The 22,645-nt window shown below is 33.3% G+C and overlaps 1 long non-coding RNA gene across 1 annotated transcript; it reads right to left on the bottom strand.

Moving 5' to 3' along the window:
* Positions 1 to 11,224: 11,224 nt before the first annotated feature.
* Positions 11,225 to 22,164, bottom strand: LOC118753008. The gene is made up of 3 exons (XR_004994770.1): positions 22,019 to 22,164; positions 18,738 to 19,322; positions 11,225 to 11,272 (listed from the first exon to the last, which is right to left on the bottom strand). It is a non-coding gene; the product is annotated as an uncharacterized LOC118753008 (long non-coding RNA).
* Positions 22,165 to 22,645: the final 481 nt, after the last annotated feature.

The raw sequence follows: 22,645 nt of genomic DNA, 5'->3' as shown, positions 1-22,645 counted from the left end.
AGATACGAACAGAGTTGCTTAAGTAGTTTACCCGATTTGAGCGTTCTTTTGTCGCCCAAAAATGCATTTACCGTACTGCTTGGCTCATAACTAAGTGAGCTTACTTAGTGTGGCCAGATGCTTTCCGCTTACTATGACAGAAATATCATCTGAATATGCAGTAACTTTGGCAGGTTCTCTTTCCATTTTCTTTAGAATCCTGTTGACCACCAGCGAATGTAGTAATGACGATAATATGCCCCTTGCAGCGTACTCTCTGTTAACCGGTTTGGTAGTCTCACTGTGCCGAAACACTTCTGCAGTTCAGCATATTGCTTAAATAATTTGAAATTAATAGATGAGCCCCTAACATCGTCAGTTCGTCTAAAATAGCAATTATATCTAATAAAACTGATAATTTTTTGCTGTTTGTTTTTAAATTAAGGGCCGAATTCACAGTGCTTAGTTAAACCATTGTTAACTTAACCACCAACAAGAGTTTAATTATGAATTTATATTCAGAGTCACATAGTTAACTATGGAAATTCGTATCGCCTGAAAATATACAAATTCTTAAAATTAATACTTTACTATTCAAATTTGAAATTCGTTCCACAAAAAAAAAAAAATTTATTTCACAAGAGTTTAACTATGGGGGCATGCTGGTTTAAACTTTTGTTAACTGAGCGTAGTGAATATGAAAATCAATAGTTTAACTCTTATCAATGGTTAACTACGCACTGTGAATTTGGCCCTAAAAAAAGGAAATTATGAATTTTTTATATTCAAATCATCCCATTTTTTTAACTGCGACAGTCTTGAGTTAATTTTACTCTTTTTGATCATATAATCTCGCGTGATTCGAATTCTGAGCCGCATTTGACAAGAACTTTTCTATTAAAGAATAAGAATTTTTCCATTAAAAACTAAGTGGCAAAATTGACATCGCACTAGGTTTCAAGTTCGAATTGTCTGTCTATCGTGTAGCACATACCTATACTAATGTATGTAAGTATGTACCTACGTGCGTCTCTATCATCCATTGTCCCCAATGTGTGAGCAATAAAAACAAAAATCATGGAATTCAAACTTTTGTCTGCACCACAGCAGACTTAGCGGTGGCGGCAAAACATTGTATCCGTATGTATTTATGTACATACATACAAACATACATATGTACTTGCTTTCTTTATGCGGTAATTACTGCTTTGTCACTTTTGTTGTGATTTTCTGCCAATTCCACGCATTCTGATGTTTAACTGAAAAGTGAAATGAGCGTAAGAGGAAAGCCTATTTAACGCTTATTAACTGTGTCGTAGTGGTAAGGCAAAAGTACAATTTTCATAGATGAAATCTCGTTTTTTATCTTAATTTGTGGTTTTACGCTACGAGAGCTCACTTTGCACTGCTGTGCTGAAATATTTATGTTAGGGTGCATCACTCTCAAAATCGGGCACAAAACAAAATCGGTACCGCTTTTTCCATCGGAATTATAAAATCTCTTACATATATTTCGAGTCTGCCGCCAAAAAATATTTCAGAAAAATATTAAGAGTTAAGTGAACTGGAAAATACATATAGTGCTTATCATAACATTGCGACACTCACATATTGACAAGAATAGACCATTTATTATTTGTTTATAAAACTATAGTATTTTATTACAAAAAAAAACATAAATTTACATTTTTTTATTTATTTTTATTTTTTTTTTGAAGGTGTTGCTCGTTGAACTTACTTGTATGGAAGAAAATGACTCACATCGTCAACAAAAAAAAAAATCCAAAAACTTGTACTTTATTATACTAAAATTGAATGGGCTACAAAACTGCATACTCAAAATATTTCTGAAAAAATCTTATTAAAAAGTTCGAAATTTTTACGAAAGTTTGTTGATTTTTTTATAACTTTTATGATAGGCTAGTCCGATCTAATTATCGCTAGTACAAATAAAACAAATTTATTCCACTATTCTGATTTGATTTACTTTTTTAATGTTACAAAAATCTCGAATCGAAAAATCGATTTTGTTAAAGCATACACAACTTTTTAAATATTTTAAATTCATATATAACTTTTTAAATAAATAATTAAAATTAAAAAAATATTAGGATAAATGGCAAATCTTGTCAATATATGAGTGCTGTAAAGTTATGATAAGCAGTATGGCTGCAAATAAATAAAATCAGTTTTTAAAAATGTTTATTATTTTTTTTTTTTCATATAAAACTCTTCAGATGATAGGCCTTTTTAAGCTTAGGTCTGCATAAGAATATTTGAAAATCAAAAGGTCAAGCTCACGTAGACCTTAATACATATTATGTTCCGAAATATTTTGGCGGTAATCTTAAAATATAATCGATTTTATAATTCCGATTGAAAAATCGCAACTTTTTTTGGTGAGGCGCCCTAATGTATATGCTTGCTTGCTTTTTCTTTGTAATCTGGTGAATTAGCTTTGCAGCAAATACCATAAATTACTCATTAAATGTTTCTTTGAAGCTATACGTAATTGTAATACAAAGTTGCTTGCTTCCATCGGCTTCGTTGCTTTTTGAAATGCTAATCGGCAGCGTTGGATAACTTTTGTGCTTCATGCTAAGGCAGATGCTAAGCTGGCGACTACATACAGCTAACTTCATTAAAGTAAAAAGTATGTGCCGTTGCTTTCTCTTGAAAAGCCGAGCTCATAAATCCTTGCTCTTCAATTCAACTTAGCCTAATCAAAATTGTAAATTGTAATTGTAGGTAAGATCGCCAAGAAAAAAATATCCCGGGATAAAAACACTTTCCTGGTATTTCAAGTCACATATGGGTCACACTGCACATGTAAAGTGTTAAAATGCATTGAAATTCTTGCAAAGCGGCACCGCAGGCAAGCGGCATATGTGCATATATATGTATGTATATAAGTTTGCATTCATCTGGCAGTGAATTGCTTGCGTTATGTTTTCTTTAAGTTTCATACAATGTCTTATACAATTTGTTGCACTGCTTTGCAGCTGCGGCAAAGTTGCTTTGGGCGTTTATCTATAACCGGGCATATTGCCAACTGATAGATAGTGGTTGGAGTGCGTAGCAAGAACATACTGTTGCACTTTTTTCTGTTGCTGTGCCACTAACTGCGCCTGTTAACATCCCTACTGCATGCATTGCATATTTCAGAAGCCGAAAGCTATTCCTGCGAAAGACGAGCCATATTTTACATACCTGGCAGGCAGCTTCGTTATTCTTGCCCCCGCCCCCCCTCCCACTACAAAACAACGCCAAAGCAAAGATCACCTTGTGTGCATAAGTATTCTGCAATACCTCGAAATCGATTTGGCCAGTAAAAGTTGATTTTTTTTTTCGAACTCCCTTATTTATACAAACGCAATTTTTTTGTAAGCTACGAGGCAAAGGTTAGGTTACACTGGCCAGCTGATGCGCCTTACATAGACCCATTGGTCCTTTGTAGTGCCAGATGGAGGTCCGTGTTACTGCGATCTAAAGTAGTCGTCAACGCTTTTTGCGAATTTTCAAGAGAGCCTTAATATCCAGTTTTGAAGCCTCCTCTAGTCCTTTGAACTGCGAAGCTCCGAGATATGTAAGACGAGTTCTAGCTAAGGTCGGACAGATACAGAGAAGGTGTTCTAACGTCTCACTCATGCCTTCCTCCCTGCACTTCCTGCATGCGTCACTGTTACTAATGCTAGTCGGTTGTGGCCCGTCATTAGGCCAACAACTGTCCTGCAATCCCTGCGTGTCCGTGTAAGCAAGAAATGGGTGTTTCCCTTGCTGCTATTGTACATGATCTTGGTGGTTTTGCATGTCGCAAAAGCGTTCCATCTCACCCGGATCCGGCACTCAGCTCTTTCGGAAATTTCATTATAGATCGTTTTTAGCGACTTTTGTATTTCCTGTACTGGTTCGCTAGCAAGACGGATGGCACTTTTGGCTAATTTCATCAGCTATTTCGTTGCCTAAAATGCCCTTGTGGCCTGGAACCCAGTATATATGCAGCCGTTTACCCTCGGCCACCCTGTCTACTGCTTCCCTGCTTCTAAGAACAAGGCAAAACCTTCACATAAAAAGTTTCGTTTGGTCATAAAAACGTGCTCCGGAAAAATTTTTCAAAATCGGATTACTGAAAGACGTGCCTCAAGCGCCCTAAAAGCATAAACAGACGGCGGCGTTAATCAAATTACAATTACGCTGTAATTGTGGCAGAACAAAGTAAAAAAAATTCTATGAGAGAGAGAATGGTAAACAAAGTGCACTCGCAAATACAAATGCAAGTGGCATGGAAGCAAAATGTACCCTACAAGACAGCTGAGTATCATATGAGTGATCCTGTAGTCATTATCACTAATTACAAAAGTGCTTATCAAAGTATTCATTTTTGTTCAAGCCATGGCAAAAAATATAGTACTTTCCCCTCAATGTTGTCATCAGAAAGTCCTCAGTACTAATAGTCAAACTAATCATTTATGCCATACTACAAAAACAAAAGTGTAAATGTGTTGCAATTTTTACCTAAAGTGTTCAGCAATACCTCTTAGGGTAAGCAGGTTTTTGTATGTATTTTCTGAGGAGTATACGCAACTATGTATTAATGAATTCATATTTATCGGCGGAGTATGTATTTGAGAAGATGATCAAATGAGACAACTCCATAAGAGAGCATAATACTACTCTCACATTACTAAACAAAGTATATATTGTTTGATTTTAGAGAGTGAGAGATGAGGCTTCAATAAAGACTCCGAAAGCAAATAGCAAAAACATTGAAGGTACTTTGACTTACTTAAGCGACTGTAGCGCAAAACAAGAAGAAGAATATTTCAAATGTATTTAAAAATAGCAACGAAAATTAATAAAATGTAAAATCTGCAACAAAATACACCTCGAATGCGTTATGGAACATGTAACTAATAATATTTGCGTCTTTAATTTTCGAAACAAAAAAAAAAACAACAATACAACAAGCTTATACAATTTGCAAGGGACGAGTTTAGCCCGATTTTTGAATTTCTACCAGATTGTATTAGATTTTTTCGTGCGTAGTGCAAAAAAGTAGCAATTTTAAAGATAATCGATTCTCCTGTTCCAGTTAATAGATGCCACGTTATAAGAACTACACACAACAAAAAATTTCACACAAAAATTTTAAATGCTATAAAAAATTTCACCAAAATTGATTTTTTTTTTAGTTTTTAGAAAAATTTTGGGTATGCAGTTTTATAGATCCTTAAATTACAAAAAAACAATTTAAATGTTATAAAAAAAATTCACAATATTAAATTTTTTATTAAAAAAAAAATGGGTATGTAGTTTTATAGGTCCTTAAATTTTTGTGTAATAAAGTTGGAAGTGGCTTAGAGTTCCCGTTGATTTTTAATAACAAATGAAAAGACTATAAACAACACGAAACAAAGAGAACGGTTCTAGTTCGCATTAAGCATTTATTTAAAATCATCAAATTGGTTCAAAATGAAGACTTCAGTGAATTATAGACAGTTTTTAAACACTGCGCATGAATTGTCCCTGTTGGCAATGTTCAAAACTTACTAGTATTTCCTAGTATATTTTTCTAGGTAAATTAAGTATTTTCTACAGGTCTTTTGAAATTTCCTGCATAAATTGAAAGTTCTACATATCGTCGTTTAAAGTGCGAAACTGCTCTTGGCTTAATCCTTATCCATTCGTCCTGAAATATATCTACTAGTCAGAAATGTGTTTACTTTATAAAAAAGAGAACTATTTTGAAATATAAGTGTTTTACTCTCTAGAAAATAAATTATGCAAGCTCACATACGCGGTTTTGCATTTTGTTGATACGCGGTTTTATACTTTAAACGACGATATGTATGTATTCGAAAAAATTGGCTATTAATTTAATAGTTTAATTAAATGAGACTTGCATTTGGACCACCCTGTAAACATGAAAATAGGAGTACATACAGTCACCCAGAAGCACTCTCAAACTGCGCCACACACACAGACGCATATATACATATGTACATGCATACATATCACTCAATCACGTATCATTATTAATTAATTTATCTTTTTTGCAGTGCTATTTACGTTTTTTTTTCTTATTTTTCTCTTTATCTTTGCCAGACCTTTTAAATAGGGAATAGTATTTGTTTCAAAATAATTTTATGTATACACTACAAAGTACTTTTTCAGCGGTAGTTTATTGTTTTTAATTACTTACAAATACCCAATTGGTGAGAAAAAACATTATACAGTATTTGATGGCCAAATTGTTGGCTGGTGGCTGCTTGTGGTTTCTTTTTTTTATGGCAACCAAATTTCGTTTATTACGGTGTTAATTGCGCGCTCGATACAAGTGCGGGCAAATGTTTGCACATCATAAAGGTAGGTGCGCTGAAAATGAGTAAGCAATCGAACTGTGCGAACACGAAGTGGGTGAATAAGAAATTAGTAAAAAATTTTAAAAGTGTTTTCCGTTCAAAAAATTCGACTTAGAAATAATAGAAAACAGCTACTTCTAGAAAAACTCGCATCGCGCACTTGCACCGATGGCAAACTAAAAACGACGCGCGACAATCGCGATTTTATGGAATAGAGATTAATACCCAACAACAGGAGAACACATATGCTAAAGTATATTTACAAATAGTCGCGAAAAAATACAAATAACAGCTAAAAACAAAATGCAATTCATGTGAGCGCTGTTGAGAGCGGCTGAGCAAATATGGAGGTGACAAAATTGATTTGTGCCTTTCCATGTGATCGATGCGTTCGTTTGAGCGGTGAAGTCAGCATATGATTATTAGCGCCTGCGAGCAGTGAGCGTTAATATTGGAACTGCAAGTGTATCAGTTGGTTGCTCATTACGCTAACGATACACAATAACTTCAAAGCGAATAAGAGTAGTACTTACGGTGGCGAGAATGTACATAAATAGGGAAAAGATATTTCAGCAGTTTTTTTACTTTTCTTCGTTTAAAAAATGTTCACTATTTTTTATGAAAATACAGCTTACTATCCACAATAAAAAATGTAAATAAAAACTTTAAACTTTGTAGAACATTTATAAAAGTTAGACAACTTTAAAAAAAAATTTTGTTCAGAACTTTAACCTTTTTTAATCCGATTTTTTAGAATGTAGCTTTGCAAGTTTGAAGTCGCTAAGACTTACCGTTGATATTTGGTAATTTTTGGTTTGCGCCATACAAAGTACAAATTTTTTGTATGGAGTAAATGGGCAACACTTTCTACAAAAGATAGCCAAAAGTCCTATTTAAAATTTTCACATTATTATACTAAAACAAAATGGGTTTCAAAACTGCTTACTCAGAATGTTTCTAAGAAATCCAATTAAAAAGCTCAAAGTTTTGATGAAGCTTTGTCGAATTTTTACAAATTTTTATACAAAGTTTGAAATTCTGACTTACATGGTTTTTGTTATATAGAGAGCAACACTTTCATAAAAAAAAAATACCAAATATCAAATAATCGAAAGGGAAATAGAAAAAGAATGCTAAAATATCTCTTCTCTATTTATATTTTTGCCACAGTACATTAAACTGCAATGAGTACAGACCGCGAGAGGGAAACTCTCTTATTCGGCTGGTTAGCATTGTGTTTTACCGGCGTCTAATCACTCTCAACTACACATAGCTAATGATAATAAATAATTGACTAATTAAATTTTTTTTTTTACTAATTTCACAATATTGCTTATGACGCAGCCATGTGTTGGCCTTGTTGTTTTCATCGTTAGTATCAGTGGGGCTATTCTCAGACAAGTTAGCGAAAAATATCGTTTTACTATCTCAACCTTGCACCATTCATAACAGCCACTTGCGTTAGCGATGCGAAAATTGTCGCAAACCCGTTTGAGAATACCCCCACAGGTCTGTAAAATTATCAACTGCCAAAGAAATATTGACAAGCTCAGGCAGCGGACTATTTCAATAATATTATGCCAGAGGTGTTTTAGGTGAGCTGGTGGTGGAAGGCATGAAGAATGGTCGCTTGTCTCTACAATTTTTTATAAGCATTTCATATTTATTTGATAAGGACGGAATCGAATCTATCGAAATTTCGCCAGTTTGAATTTTTGAAATCTAACGTCAGGTTCATGATCAGCTACCCAAAATATCTAGGATAACAAGTTTCAAGCCAATTCAATTGCTTTTCAAAATATTGTTCACCATATTGGATCCACGATTTTGAATGTTTTAAATTTAACTTTAAGTTCGTGATCATCAGCCCCAAACACGCCGGGTTGCAAGTGTTAAGCCATTCCGATAAGTATTCGAGTTTTAGGCACTTTTGATCGTTTACTGGCCCATAGTACTTCACCACAGCACTTCCCCTCATGGGTTTCCTCTACTCGCACTTCTTTATCGGTCTCTGTTGCGACATTTCTGTCACATAGTAAGCGATAGATACAACGGTAAAGTGGGATTTCAACGACTCAGCGCCACGCAATTAAACGCTTATCGATGTGAAAGAAGCAGTGCTGCCAAGTTTTGAATTAGAAAAAGTACCAAAACCTAAAAAAAAAAATCTCGAGTTTTTCCTCGATAAAAACACAAAATCTTTATTGGAGTAGTTAATGGATTTTGTATGCACACCAAATTTTATTGCAGGGATGCCCATTCAAATTAATAAAAATCAATGTTTCGTGCGCGACGGAGAATTCAAATATTTTTGTCCCAGCGACGTTAAGATTCTTGTCCCTGCTTAAATGTAAGCAAAATTTATTAATTTTCCCTGACTGTTTAAATGTTAAATTTTTCTTCGTTTTCCTTAATTTTTTTCTACAATTCCTATCAAACGAAAACCAAAACAAGAAATTCAGTTTCATGAACTATGTGATAGTTTAAATCTACACTGCAATCTCTTATTATCTTGTGAACTAAACTCTTGAAATATGACGAAATTTGATTTCCCTTTTTAATGTATCTTATTTGAGCATATTATCTACTGTCGCATAGTGGGAAAAATATTTTTGTGTCAAACAAGCTGTCTACTCTTCAAATCCCATCCAATTTCGATTATTTTCCCTCTGCGAGACTGGGTTCTATAACATAATGCACAACTTTAAAAATATATGCATATTCGCAACGGCTATCGCAGTCGCGGGATTACCAAAGGGGTAACACCCAGGATAAATTTCTGGACCGACCAACATCCAAAAAACGTATTTTTAATAGTATATCGCGACTCTAGCGCCACCTATTCAAGGATTTTGTACATTTTCACACTATGTAGCACTTTTTTGTGTGCCTCACAAATAAAAATACAAAATACAAAAAGTACAAAAAAACCAAATCAAGAACAATAAAAACACTTAAACTTTAACGCCAGCAATGTTATCCCTAGCATATGTTATGTGGTGAGTTTTTGCAAACCCGTTTCGTATACATATATGCGTACGATTTTTTTTTGTCGAGACCAGATACCTTAGCAATACACCTTAGAATGTTTATAAAAAATTTGGAGGCAACTAATAACAAGGAGAAAATTATCAATTCACGTGTTGAGAGATTATGCATATGCATGTATGTATATCTAGAACTTGTATTAAATACTCTCATCTGCAATTTTCATTAAAACGAATTTCATTTATAAAAATCCAGCAGGCTCTAAGCTGTCATCCATGGTGATAGTATTAAGACGATAGGTGAACATTAGGTTGTATCACGTTCAAAGCAAACAAAAAAAGTTTGCCGTACACCCCTAAGTCTAAAGTGTTTTTGCAAGGCAATGTCAGAAAAAAAGTCGTCAATTTCGAAATAACCTTTGTTTGCTGGAACCTAGGACGCTTTTTAGGCGCCTACATTTGGCAATAAATTTTCTCGTCTTAATAGTTCTACTGGAATAATCAAAAAACCGTCGGTTCGAAGCCTACTGAAAGAAGTCTGATGAGGAAATGTGGTGATTTCCGAAATAGCTATTACTTCTACCATTTTTTCAAATTACTGTTGCTTTTCCACAATAAATTTTCATTAAAAAAACGGCCTCGAGCTCAATAAAAATTGTTGAATTAATTTTTAATTAAAAAAATATAAGATCTAAAACCAAAATGAAAACTAAGTTGAAAAAATTAAACTAGGAAAAAATAAAACACGTGCCTTAAAATTTAATGATATTGAAAAATACACAATTTTTTTAACAATAAAAAAGTTGCGAAATTGTCTTGCAAAAGTACTTTAGGCTAAGGGGTGTACGGTGAACTTATTTCCAGGTACTGTAATTAATAGAGCAAACCAGCCAGCAATATAGACAACACAGTGACCTTTCTGAACTCCATAAGCAAGTGTATGGAGTTCTGCCAGCGTTGGGAATGGCTGTTTTAAAGCGATAGTTTAATGTTTATTTCGTACCTATGGAAGCACCAGTGCATACTTGCTTGCGAACATTAGGGCTATTAGGAAGTCTTTTAGTTGGTACAGCTTATTTAAAAAAGCTTTAAAAAAGCCCTGCCTTTAAAAATGTTTTTAGAAGCTATCTGCGAATTGCTGAACTACAGCAAAAACAGTTTGAAAAAAATCAAAAATCTTCACAAAGTTGTGAAGAGTAAATATTTACCTATATTAGCACAATAGTATTTACTTTAGGATAAAATATACAAATATCAAGAATGACTATACAATAATAAATATACATCACATTACAATAAGTATTATTAATATATATGTATTTGTAGATATACCATATCGACAAATAAACAAATCTCGCATTCTATTTTCGGCAAACAATTTAGCAGAAATATTTACTTAACTCATAAATGGTATTTTCTTATTTTATGCGTATTTAGTTATATTCTTATTCTACAATATGTGTGCTAAGTACTGGCTATTCAAAGCAATATGTACATATGTATGTATCTTCGTGCGTTCATATGTACAGTCAGTCATACATATGTACACCTAAGCATGTACATTTGTGAATTCGGCTTCGGTCAGTGGTCATAGATTATATATACATACGTATTTCGTACACAATGCCACACGTTTATTTGTCAGGCGGTACAATATAAGTAGTATACAAACATAAAAATTTCACAAACTTTCAATAGCCAATTTGCGGTATTTTCAGGCTTTGCACAGTCGCATGCCTTTTATTCCATTCTTGTTATAACGACCTTTATTGTTGTGAGTTTTCATACTATATATATTTACAAAGGTTCTTTTCGCCTAATAACTATACTTACATATACTGCATAGAGTGTAGTCACATTGAGGCAAACATGTTTCTTCCACATGGATCCAAGTTTGCCGCTCGCCTCCTTGGCATTTTTGCATCTTATTAAACTTTTAAACCACTACAGATAACAGGTATAGATTTGAGACAACATACATACATATGTAGGTTGGTTTACAATATATGTATTATGTGAATGTAACTATATATGAACTATATTTTATGCTAATCATAATGCTTGTAACCACGCAAATAAGTGTATAAATACATATGTATGAACTCAAAGGAACATAAGATAACTTAACAAGAAAATTTTTGTTTAATTGATAAATTATTTTGTACTTACTATTTAGCATTTATTTAGCATAAAAACCAACGCTAATTAAAGCTAAGCCATACTAAAACCAATATTTATAGCAATACCAAATTGTAAATCTGGTAGTAGATGTCACATTTACTACTCTTTCTACTACATAACTACTATACATAGCGGTACTATTTCAAGTAAGTACTACCACTCAGTTGTCATACATATATTTATAGCGCCTAAATAGCCTAAAAGTAGTCAACACTCAAATTGACAAGTCAGCTTATTTGAAGTGTCACTCATTACTCTAATCAATGGTTGTGGTGTTTAGCCATAAATCACTACTCAATTGAATGTTAATCAATCAATGTGTAGAGAGAGGTAACAAAAAGTGTAGTAGAGAGAGATAGTAGTTAAGAATAAAAGCAGTTTGGTAATTAGTCCAGTAGCAAGTGAGTAATTTTCGGTAGGTGTTGCAAGTTTGTGTGCGAATGTTACTCAATTGAATGAGTGTTAGCAGCAATGTGAACGTTCAAAAACTATGTATGTAAGTGATATGTGTGTAGTATGTGTGGGTGAGTGGCTGGTGAAGAGTATTTATTAAATTGGAGAGAAGTGTATGCAATTTCAGCTAACAAGTTTAGCGAATAGTAAATGATGGTCAACATAGTGTGAAGCATACAAAAGAAATATGTAGTATATGGTGATATGAAAACTGTGAATTATGATGCAAGGGCATACTAAAGTTTTCATTTTCTGATCTAATGATTTTAATAAAACATCTATAAATTGTGAATGACGTACTTTCTCATTTAAAATTATCTTATAAATTTAATGAAATTTCGCAGAAAAATGTGCCTGAGCATTTCATTAAACTATGTTTTCACTAAAGAGTAAAATACTAACTTTCGTCCCAATTATTTCACTTAAAGTCGTTCAAAAAATTGGAGTGCGATATTTTAACCAGTTTTGGCTATTTTTTTATTTAATGTTTACTATTTTTGACGTAGAATACGTCTTACCTTAAGGTATGGGGGCTATGTTCAAATGTTGTAGTTGTAATTTTTAGAGCTTCACAAAAACGCTTATTGCACGAGAACTAATACAGCGATTTCAAAGAAAAGTGTGGCGTTTCAAAGATAAAATTCCAAACCTGTCGACAGATTCATTTTTGTAAATAACCAATTCGGTTTCTGTCGTAAAAACAACGGTAAACATTGCCTTATTTTGGGGTAAATTTTGAGCCTTTAAAGTGCTCTAGCACCTTATTGTTGGCATATATAACTTTCATTTTCGGGATATAGGTTCTTTGGAGCAGTAGAAATATTATCGGGTACAAATTTTATATAAATTTAACAAATATTGAGCATTTTAAGGCAAAAAATTGTTGAAAAAATTTGCAAATTTTTTTCATTACCAAAATGCTCGAAAACCGCTCGAATGATTTTGTTTTTGTTTTCTTTAATCAAAAATTCAAGAGTTTTCCTTTCGTTTGGTATATGGGAAGTATTGGTTGATATCTTCTATATATGTTTATTTTATTCAAATATATGGGCATAAATGATTTTCCATACAAAATCACCTCGTCATCATTTTGCAAACACGTGCATATGTTGGAAGTGTGGGAAGGAGACAAAAAGTATGTATGTGTCCGTAAGTACATATTTCGGGGTTTATCGGTATAATAATCGATACTTCGTCGGTTTTATTACCGATGTTTTTATCGATTTTGCTATCGAAATTTTTATCGATAATGTTATTGATTTTGCTATCGATATTTTCGGAACTTATCGATATAATGATCGGTATTTTTTCGATTTTGTTATCGATATTTTTTCTCGATTTTGTTATAGATATTTTGTTGACTTTGTTGTCGATTTTGTTATCGACACTGTAATCGATTTTATGATAGATTATTTATCGATTTTGTTATCGATATTTTTATCGATTTTGTTATCGATTTTATTACCGATATTTTTATAGATTTTGTTGTCGGTATTTTAATCGATTTTGTAATCGATATTTTTACCGCTTTTGTCATCGATATTTTTATTGATTTTGTTTACGATTTAGCTATCGATATTATTATTGCTTTCGTTATCGATATTTTCATCGAATTTGTTATCGATATTGTTATTGGTTTTGCTATCGATATTTTCGGAACTTACCGATATAATGATCGATACTTTTATCGATTTTGTTATCGATATTTTTTATCGATTTTGTTATCGATTGTGTAATCGATTTTGCTATCGATTTTGTCATCGATACTTTTATCGGTTTTGTTACCGATATTTTTATCGATTTTGCTATCGATATTGTTATAGATTTTTTTATAGGCTTTATATTCGATATTTTTATTGATGTTGCTATCGATATTGGTATCGATATTTTTATGGATTTTGTTATGGATTTTGTTATCGACTTTATAATCGATTTTGTTATCGACTTTGTTATCGATTTTGTAATCGATATTTTGATAGATTTTGTAATCGATTTTGTAATCAGTATTGTTATCGATTTTGCTATCGATTTTGCTTTCGATATTTTTTCGATTTTGATATCAATATTTTCATCGATTTCTTTATCGATGTTTTTATCGATTTTGCTACCGATATTATTATCGCTTTTGTTATCGATATTTTTTGCTTAGTGTGTGCTTTTGTTTTTTTACTTGGATATGCTCTTAACCATACCACGTATTCTACGTTTAAATTTAGCGGCTGTATCTCCGATACAGCCTGCAGGCCAAGACGAAGGCGCTGGACTGTTCCTTTTTTTTGTTTTTTTTTTTTGTGCAAAGATCCAGCAGGCTGTACAAAGACCCCATATACATAAATCCGCATTTCCAACTTTGTACACAAATTACAAAAATTCGACAAATGCGCACCAAAATTTCAAACTTTTTATTCAGAATTGATTAATTAGTATGCAGTTGTATACCCCAATAAATTTTAGTTTCAGGTTAGTCAAAAGTCCTGTCGATCTTTGAGATTTATTTTTTTTTTATGGAAATAGAAAATTGCCAAAAATCAACGACATTTTTTCGCAGCTTTAAACCTGCACTTTGTTATACTAAAATTTAATGGGCTACAAAACTGCATAGATATCAAAATTTGTCCACAAATTCTGTTTAAAAAGGTTGACATTTCAGTGAAACTCTGCAGGAGTTTAAAAATTTTTCACAAAGTTCGAAATTTGAATTTATGTGGTATTTGTTGCATGACCAGTAAGGAAGCACTTCAAAGGGTGCAAAGAACTGCGATGCTATGCATCTGTGAGGCTCGCGCATAACTCCATCGAAGGCAATGTACGGGTTGCTCAGTATGTGGCCAATTGAAATTGTTGGAAAACAATCAGCGGGATGTGCCGCCTTGAGGCTGAGGGAACTACCAGACAGGAGAGACACTCAGGATGGCCACCCCGCAATCTTAAAGAACATAAACCGGAAACGGATTACTGTGCACCAAATCTGAACTTGACAAAGAGGTATAGGATTTCCTCACAGCGCTCGACTCCGTTATATGCAGTTTAAAACCGTAGCGGACTGTCGCAGATCTCTAAACGAGATGGCTTAGTAGTCTGCTCTTCACTTGATATGGATACCAGGCAATTAAAGGGCAGACGAACTTGCAATAGAGGGCACATTCGCGTCACTTTCGCAGACCTGGAAAGGTTAAAACATGCCGCTCGCTACCTTCAAGCTCATTATAAGGGAGCTATCTCTTAAACTAGCCAGGTACAGGTGAGCTCCTCTCACCGCTTGCAACAATACGAAGCTAACGTGGAACTAAGGGCCTATGTATGCTAGTGGGGTCGCTGGCAGCCACTTCAACCTAACCTTACCATAATGAGTTAGGCCTATAGAAAATAGAAATTGTCAAAACTGATCAAAACATTGCACTACTATTATTTCGTAGAGAACTTGTAAATCAATTGTGTTCACACTTTTCAATATGATTTCATAGATATTTAAGTAGCACGTGTGTTAGCCACTTAGCTATAAGTCACCTGAAGACTGAATCCAGCAGTGGAGTTCGGACAATCGCTGCGCTAAATTTGCGTCAAAAATTGCTCTAAATGAAAATCGCATCTCAACGACAGTTTTTTTTTTCAAGGCGAAATTAGGTGATCTCGATACTAAAATCTTAGATTTGCAATCTTGAAGTCTTCAAAACTAGTTTAAGTATTTCCGACGTACCTTCTGTGATATCTTTGACTATCACTTTGTGGTTTGTACTTGATTTCACAATAAAAAATGGTGGCATACCTTTAGACACTTTCCTCAGCAACGATGCAAAAATTAAATAGCACATAATCTTTTAAACTGCATGCGGATTTTGTTGAAATTTTAGTGAAATCCCAGAGATCTAAATGAAGAAAACATATGGGAATTACTCTTGGATTTTGAAAGATTTCGCGAAATCTGAAATTTCAATTATGCGGGAGTGTACTACATGAATGTGCGCGAAATTAAGATAGCGTGAACATAGCTTTAAAATTTTGGCACACATATGTACGTACTTGAGTGTACATATAGAAATATAAATTTTTAATAATTTGTTACTCAAGTCGGTACTTTTGCGAATTTTCGATGGAATTTGAAGATCAGTGATCAGAAATAAAACTCGTAGTATGCCGATTAACTATATGGAACTCTAAATAATAAAAAAATCTATGAATTTAAAAGACGAAATTCTATTGATACATAGAAACTTAAGATTCGCCTGTGAGCGCTGTTCGATAAGCGTTCTTAAGAAGAAAAAACTGTTTAGTTACGATCAAATAAGTGCTTAAGTTATTTTTTAGTTGAAAATAGAGCAATTGCCTTTAAGGTTTATAGATATGGACTGTTTCAATTGTACACAATTTTTTTGGTTTATAAATTCGACACCTCCAAGTCGCGTTAGACTTACTCAGACTTAGCACAGTATGGTTTGGGGGCGCCGAATTATCCTTTAAAAGATTTATTACCTTCTCAATATGCATTTATAAATATATATATATATTTTTTTCATTATAAAAAAACTTCTGAGATAGTAAGTTTATAATAAAATAAATGCTCTAAAAAGAATTTATTATTTTTTCTAAAGTGGCCTCACAGGCGAAAATTAGTATTAAATGATAAAAAAAAAATAATTAGTATTATGGGGTTAAGGTTGAGAAATGTGCCGAATACAGTTTTACTAATAAGCTAATTGGAAAGTGAGACATTTCTCAACCAAAATGTTTGATACAATGTTCAATACATACGAATCTGGCCATACGTAGCTGGACTATCCCTTTCTTAAGAAGATTATTGAATTTTTCTCTATTCATAAAAACTGTGATGAGTAAGTTGAGTGGGCTCCTTTGGCGATGAGCCATTCAGATTCTATAGGATCATTCTAGGAATCGAAGTCAATGCCTGATGAGAAATTCACATTACTGTTTCCTGTGCTTCGCTACATCAAATGCGCTACAACTCAATAGTAGCTGGTAAGAAAGCCTGTGGCTATGTCGTCAATGTCGTTTCTGCACATACTAAGAATTTTTCTCGCATCTTTAAGCTAATATTTTTAGATTGAATATTTTCTTGTGACTGTTAATTTCAAAGTTCGTTCGCTAATGTTGAGTTGTATTTTTTAAAACTACCTATTCGAGCCATGCTTAGTAGAAGCTTAATTGCCAAGGTGGAAGCTACTCGCAAAGCCCGACGATATCTACGCTGGCGAATCTTTCTTGAGTTTGGACTGGATGAATGCCCCCTCGCTCTTCTTATTCGTTCAGAAAGGAGTTTGTGGTCTAATTAGAATGGGCTTGGAATTGGTTTTACGCATCCAGATTTCCAGATTCGATTTGATGTCGCCGTCTCAGCGCAGCAATTGTCGGCAATTCGGGGTTTAGACTTTTTGTACAGCTCTTTCTACACAGTTGAGAGTTCCATGGGCGCTTATCATACAGAGTTGCACTAAGATATTTAACTAATTTAGAGTAGTGTATCTTGACTACATTGCCAAAATGGGACAGGTTGTCCTTTTTCAGAGGGAAAATAATGATTTTAAAAAAATTAGCTCTAAGGTTGGAAATTCTTTTCGGTCTGGCAGTGGCTAAACCGGCAATGGCATCAACATAGCCGCGAGAGCATCAATGCCTTTCTCATTAAGTAGGCAGGGAAATATCTGCACTCTACTCTGGAGTGGCCTACGTTGACAATGTGGCATTGATAGCACAGGAAAAGGGTCTGGAAAAACGGTTTGAACTTATACAGAGTTACGTGAACTAGGTTGAAAATTGGGCTTTTAGTTGCAGGGTGGATGTGAACCATAGCAAAACGGTGTTTGTTCTTTATACTAGGAGATATAAGATATCGAATTGCCGCCTGTCGTCAATGGGCGGTTTTTCAATAGGGTCCTCTGGCAGCGTGAGGTAAATACTTGGGCTTGATCCTTGACAACAAGCTTTCCAGGAAACCTAACGTAGAGTAAAGAGTCAAGAAGGCTTTATATTGTTGCGGAGGTTCCTAATGCAAGAGCTAGTGTCCAGTTTTTAAATTAACAAAAATTATGTCCAATTTTCAAATTACGCAAAAATTATATTCAGTTTTTAAGCTATATCCAAATGTTATGCCAAATTTTTATTTATCAAAATTTGATGTCCAAATTTTTATTACAAGCATTCGTGTTATGTATGGCCAGTTTCGCACCATCAAATGAAGAGTACTCTACGCTTAAATATAATATGTAGTAGATTTGAAGATGAGTGCAAAAACAAATGGTTTGCTAGATGAGAAAATCAAATAGAGAAATTTAAGTTATCAAAAAAGTCGATCTGTGAGCTTATTTAGTTTACAAATTACAGAAATTAAGAAAATTTAAAAGTTGAAAGCTCTAAAGGAATACATACAGTAAAGTGTGTTGAGCCTTTTATGCTAAAACTATTTAGATACATGAAAAAAGTTATGTGAATGAGAAGTCAAAATGAGTAGTAGCATAGTCAGCCGTTCTGTTCTGTGTGTTGTGGCATAGTGCAATTTGAGTTTGGTTTTTTTTTGGTTATTTGTATACATATATATGGCTATTTTGTTGTTGTGGTTTTTTTAATCATCATTGCCAGCAAAGCAAAATATGCAAAAGTGTGTGAAATAAAACTAACTGATTGATAGGGAGGTTGGTTTTTCAAAAAAGGGGGGCATATAGAGATTTAATTTGTAGCAAACATTATAATAATAAGTAGCATACAAGTTGCCGCATATACATATGTATATTTCTAACTACGCAAATTTTACAACAATGCTTACCGGCTTTGCTTTTGGCTGCTGTTTTACTTGTCGCTTCTGCTTCAACATATTCCAACGCCAAAGCACTGAATATTGCGGAATTTTCGCAGCGACTTTTCGTGTTGACTAAAACGCTACGAGTATTGCAAAAATGCGAAACGAAACAAGTTTTGTAATGACTTAGGCAGCTGTTGTTGTTGTGGTTGCTTTTATTGCAGCTGTTGACTGGTCCAATGACGATAGTAGCAAGGATTTCGCTGTTATTTTTCCAACTTTTTTTTTCTTACAAGATACCAGTTCGATATGTGCTTTGTTGTAGTTGTAGTTATCCTTAAAAGTAGCTTGTTTGCATAGGAGTAGTTAAGTTAAAAGAGATTCGAGAATTTGTTTTGCTGATACACAGAAATGATCTGTGCCATATGAACAGCTTTCATTTGATTTCCTAAAATTGGATGCTTCTTCTTTACGTTGTGCTGTGCTTTCTTGGATTTGAATTGATTTTCCAATGTATTTCTTGCTTGCTGTGTTTTTTACGCTCTCAATATTTATGTTGCAGTTGACAGCAGGCGTATCAGTTGTTTTTTATGGCATGTCTGTTTGCAAGCTCTTTTCGACCGACGTCCAACAGAAAATGCCAACGAAAGCAAAATAAATGAAAAATGAGTTCAGAATTTGGCAATTTCACGCTGAATACGTCGAAATGGAATTAGGAAGTTAGCAAAAGGGAAGTGAAAAGGCCTTTGAGTAGGCCTAAAGATATTAGTTGGATAAGGCAGTGACACCGGTGCGTTTCGCATGGCAGCGTGGCACATTCGGAAAAAGGGATTTCATTGTATAAGTGAGGGGTAAATTTTCTGTTTTTTCCCTCTTTTTGCTGTTTTGCGATTTTTTTTTCTGCTCTATTTTGGGCAAGAACCAATTTAAATATTGATAACAACACCTGCTACGTTCATGTATTCGATGGATTTCCTCGGTAAACACTAATTGAAATTGTTAATTTTTTGTATTTTTTATTTTTTTGGCCACTGAAATGCATTTAAGCTCACAACCACTCAATTGTTTGTCGATGCGTTCGTACTTTTTCATTGCTCTGCATTTAATTAGATTTTACTCAAACGCAGCGTGGCATACATACTTGTGAACATTAGGGTGCACCACTCTCCACGAGAAAAACTTTAGCTCAATAAAATTGTTGATTAACTTTATTAAAAAAAATAAATAAATATTTCGAGATAATGAAAATTTTAATATTTTTCTGAAATATTTTTGAGGATGTTTTTAAGTATAATAAGTTTTATAATTCTGTTGTAATAACCGCGACTTTTTTGATGGGGCACCCTAATGTGCATATGTATGTAGACGGCTAGTTAAATTTACTTATGAGATATTATATAATTTTTAACATTTTCAATTCTTTTTAACAATCTGCAAATGGGAACGTATAAAACAAAAATTTTCTACCTTTTTCGTGTATATTAATTTCAACTAAATGAACGCTTGAAAGTAAAAGCTAGAGGTAAATTCCTGGGGCTTAATAAAGTGGATTTTTTGCAACTTAAAATTGGGCCAAACAATTTTGGCTGGACATAAATATATCTAGTGGGACATAAATTTTGTTGGACACAAATATATGTAGGTGGACATAAACTTGGTTGGTCATTAATTTGGTTGGACATAAAATTGGTTGGACATAAATTTGGGGCGACATAAATTTGGTTGGCCATAAATATGGTGGGACATAAATTTGGTGGTACAAAAATTTGGTTGGACATAAATTCGGCTGGATCAATTTTTCCTAGTCTTTCAGAAACTGGATATACATATGTACATTTGTGGTTATTACAAACTGACCATAAAATGTTGGCAATTTAAAAACTGAACAAATAAACTTGACACATGTATGTAAGTGGGTGCGCATAAGTTGGCGTTTCGATAAAAACAAAAAGTTGTGCCAATTTTTAAACAACGAAAATTTGTTGTCAATACGATCAGTAAATAGTGTATGCCCACTTTTAAAATGAGCAAAAATTTATGTCCACTTTATAATTAAAAAAAAATTATTTTAATTTTAATGCCAGTTTTTAAATTACCAAATATAAATTCTCAGAACTTAAAAGCTTCCATATGTATATCCAATGTGTGTATGTGTGTCCAGTAATTAAATAAAAAGAAAAATATGTCCGGTTCTTAAGTTAATGTAATGAACAGTTTTGCGAAACAGAAGTGCAAAATATAAATATGCCCGCATTTTAGTTTACCATGAAAATTTACCATAAAATAAAAATATGACCAATTTACAAATAATAATTTATGTTAAATTTCCAAGTGTCCATTTTTTTAAGGCTATAATTTTATGTCCACTTTTAAATGGCTAACAAATCAAAGCCATTTTTAAACTACAACAAATATACATCCAGTTCATGTATCACGACAAATTTATGTCCAGCTGTTTTACTTTCAAACGTTCAAATGTTACTCATACGCTGCGTAGCACTCAGTTATAAATAAGTATGTTGAGTATAAGTTTGTGTAATTCATTTATTGAGTATACATAGTTGTTTGCAGCCAGCCATCTTTAATATTTTTTTAACAGACAATTATAAATTTTTAATTTTCCAATATGTCTGTGGGCAATAAAATATGTTACTCATACGCTGCGTAGTATCTACGATAGGCAAGGTTAGTAAAAGTCACGTATCGAAAAGAGAAACACAGGACGATACAACTTTTTGTAAGAGTTAATTGACAATAATACGGGTTTTTCGGCAACGCACAGTTTACATCTTTTTTTAATATCTTTCACATGAAGGCATTACTTTTTTATGCACACTGTAAAAATTCACTTTTTGTATGCACGAATATCATAACAAGTACGTTTAAAAGGTCATTTGTTATTGAACAGAATCTTTTTGTTGAGTGGGGTTATTTTGGTTAAGTGAAGTCTTTATATGGCTCGTAAAATGTGGTTATATTATCTTTCTGAAATTGTTATTTTTCATATACGCACGAACACAGATGTAGACTTTTTATTATTATCATTATTTGTACATTTATAAAATACAATGAAATACCTTTTACCTGGCGGACAAACATTAGCAGTTAATGCCTTAACACTTTTGCTTCTCTCTTTCTTCTTTGTGTTATTGTTATCCTGCTTCTGCCACCTTCATTTACAATTGTTAAGGTTTATTTTTTATTTTATTTTATTTTTTAATGGGTTGTGGCATTAAAATGCCAGAATGCTGTTATTTATTTAATAGCTGTAAATACATACAGAAGACAAACAGCGTAAATATGTTTACCTTTTTCGGCTTTTTCAGTGAGACTGTACGCGAGTACTGATGATACACCTGCACATGATTCGATGTGAATTTTCCCAACATTTGTTTTGACGTTTGAGTTGCACGCTCCCCGGTTTACTGATTGAATGCACTGCGGGAAATGTGAATGTTCTGCAATGAAAATAAGAGGGAATTCCATTAAAATAAAAATTAAAAAAATAAAAGAAAAACTTTTGCGTATACGCCATGTAGAGCTACGCAATTAATAATCAATTTGAGTTGTATTGTAAAATGTTGTAATTTTAGGGAACATTCTTGTCGCTTACTTTAGTTTTATAATAAAGCACAAAGTTTCTGTAATTAATGTAACTGCAACAGTGATAAATTTTATTTTATGTATTGATTCAAATGCATGTTACGAAAATTCTTCGCCACCTATCCTTTAATTGCTATCGGTAATATTATTGATATATTCATCGGTTTGCATATATTTTCTAATTGTTATTGCTACATCTGCCGATGCTGTTGCATATTCCTTTAACAATATTTTATCGATATCAGTATATTATCGATATCCGGAATTATATCGATATCAATATTTTTATCGACATCAGTATTTTTATCGATATCAGTATTTTTATCGATATC

The sequence above is a fragment of the Rhagoletis pomonella genome, unplaced genomic scaffold (genome assembly GCF_013731165.1).
Source record: "Rhagoletis pomonella isolate Grant_MI unplaced genomic scaffold, Rhpom_1.0 Rhpom_scaffold_02041, whole genome shotgun sequence".
In the NCBI taxonomy this organism is placed as follows: Eukaryota; Metazoa; Arthropoda; class Insecta; order Diptera; family Tephritidae; genus Rhagoletis; species Rhagoletis pomonella.
Note: the sequence above shows the minus strand (reverse complement) of the source record. Positions and strands in the feature narration are given on the sequence as shown.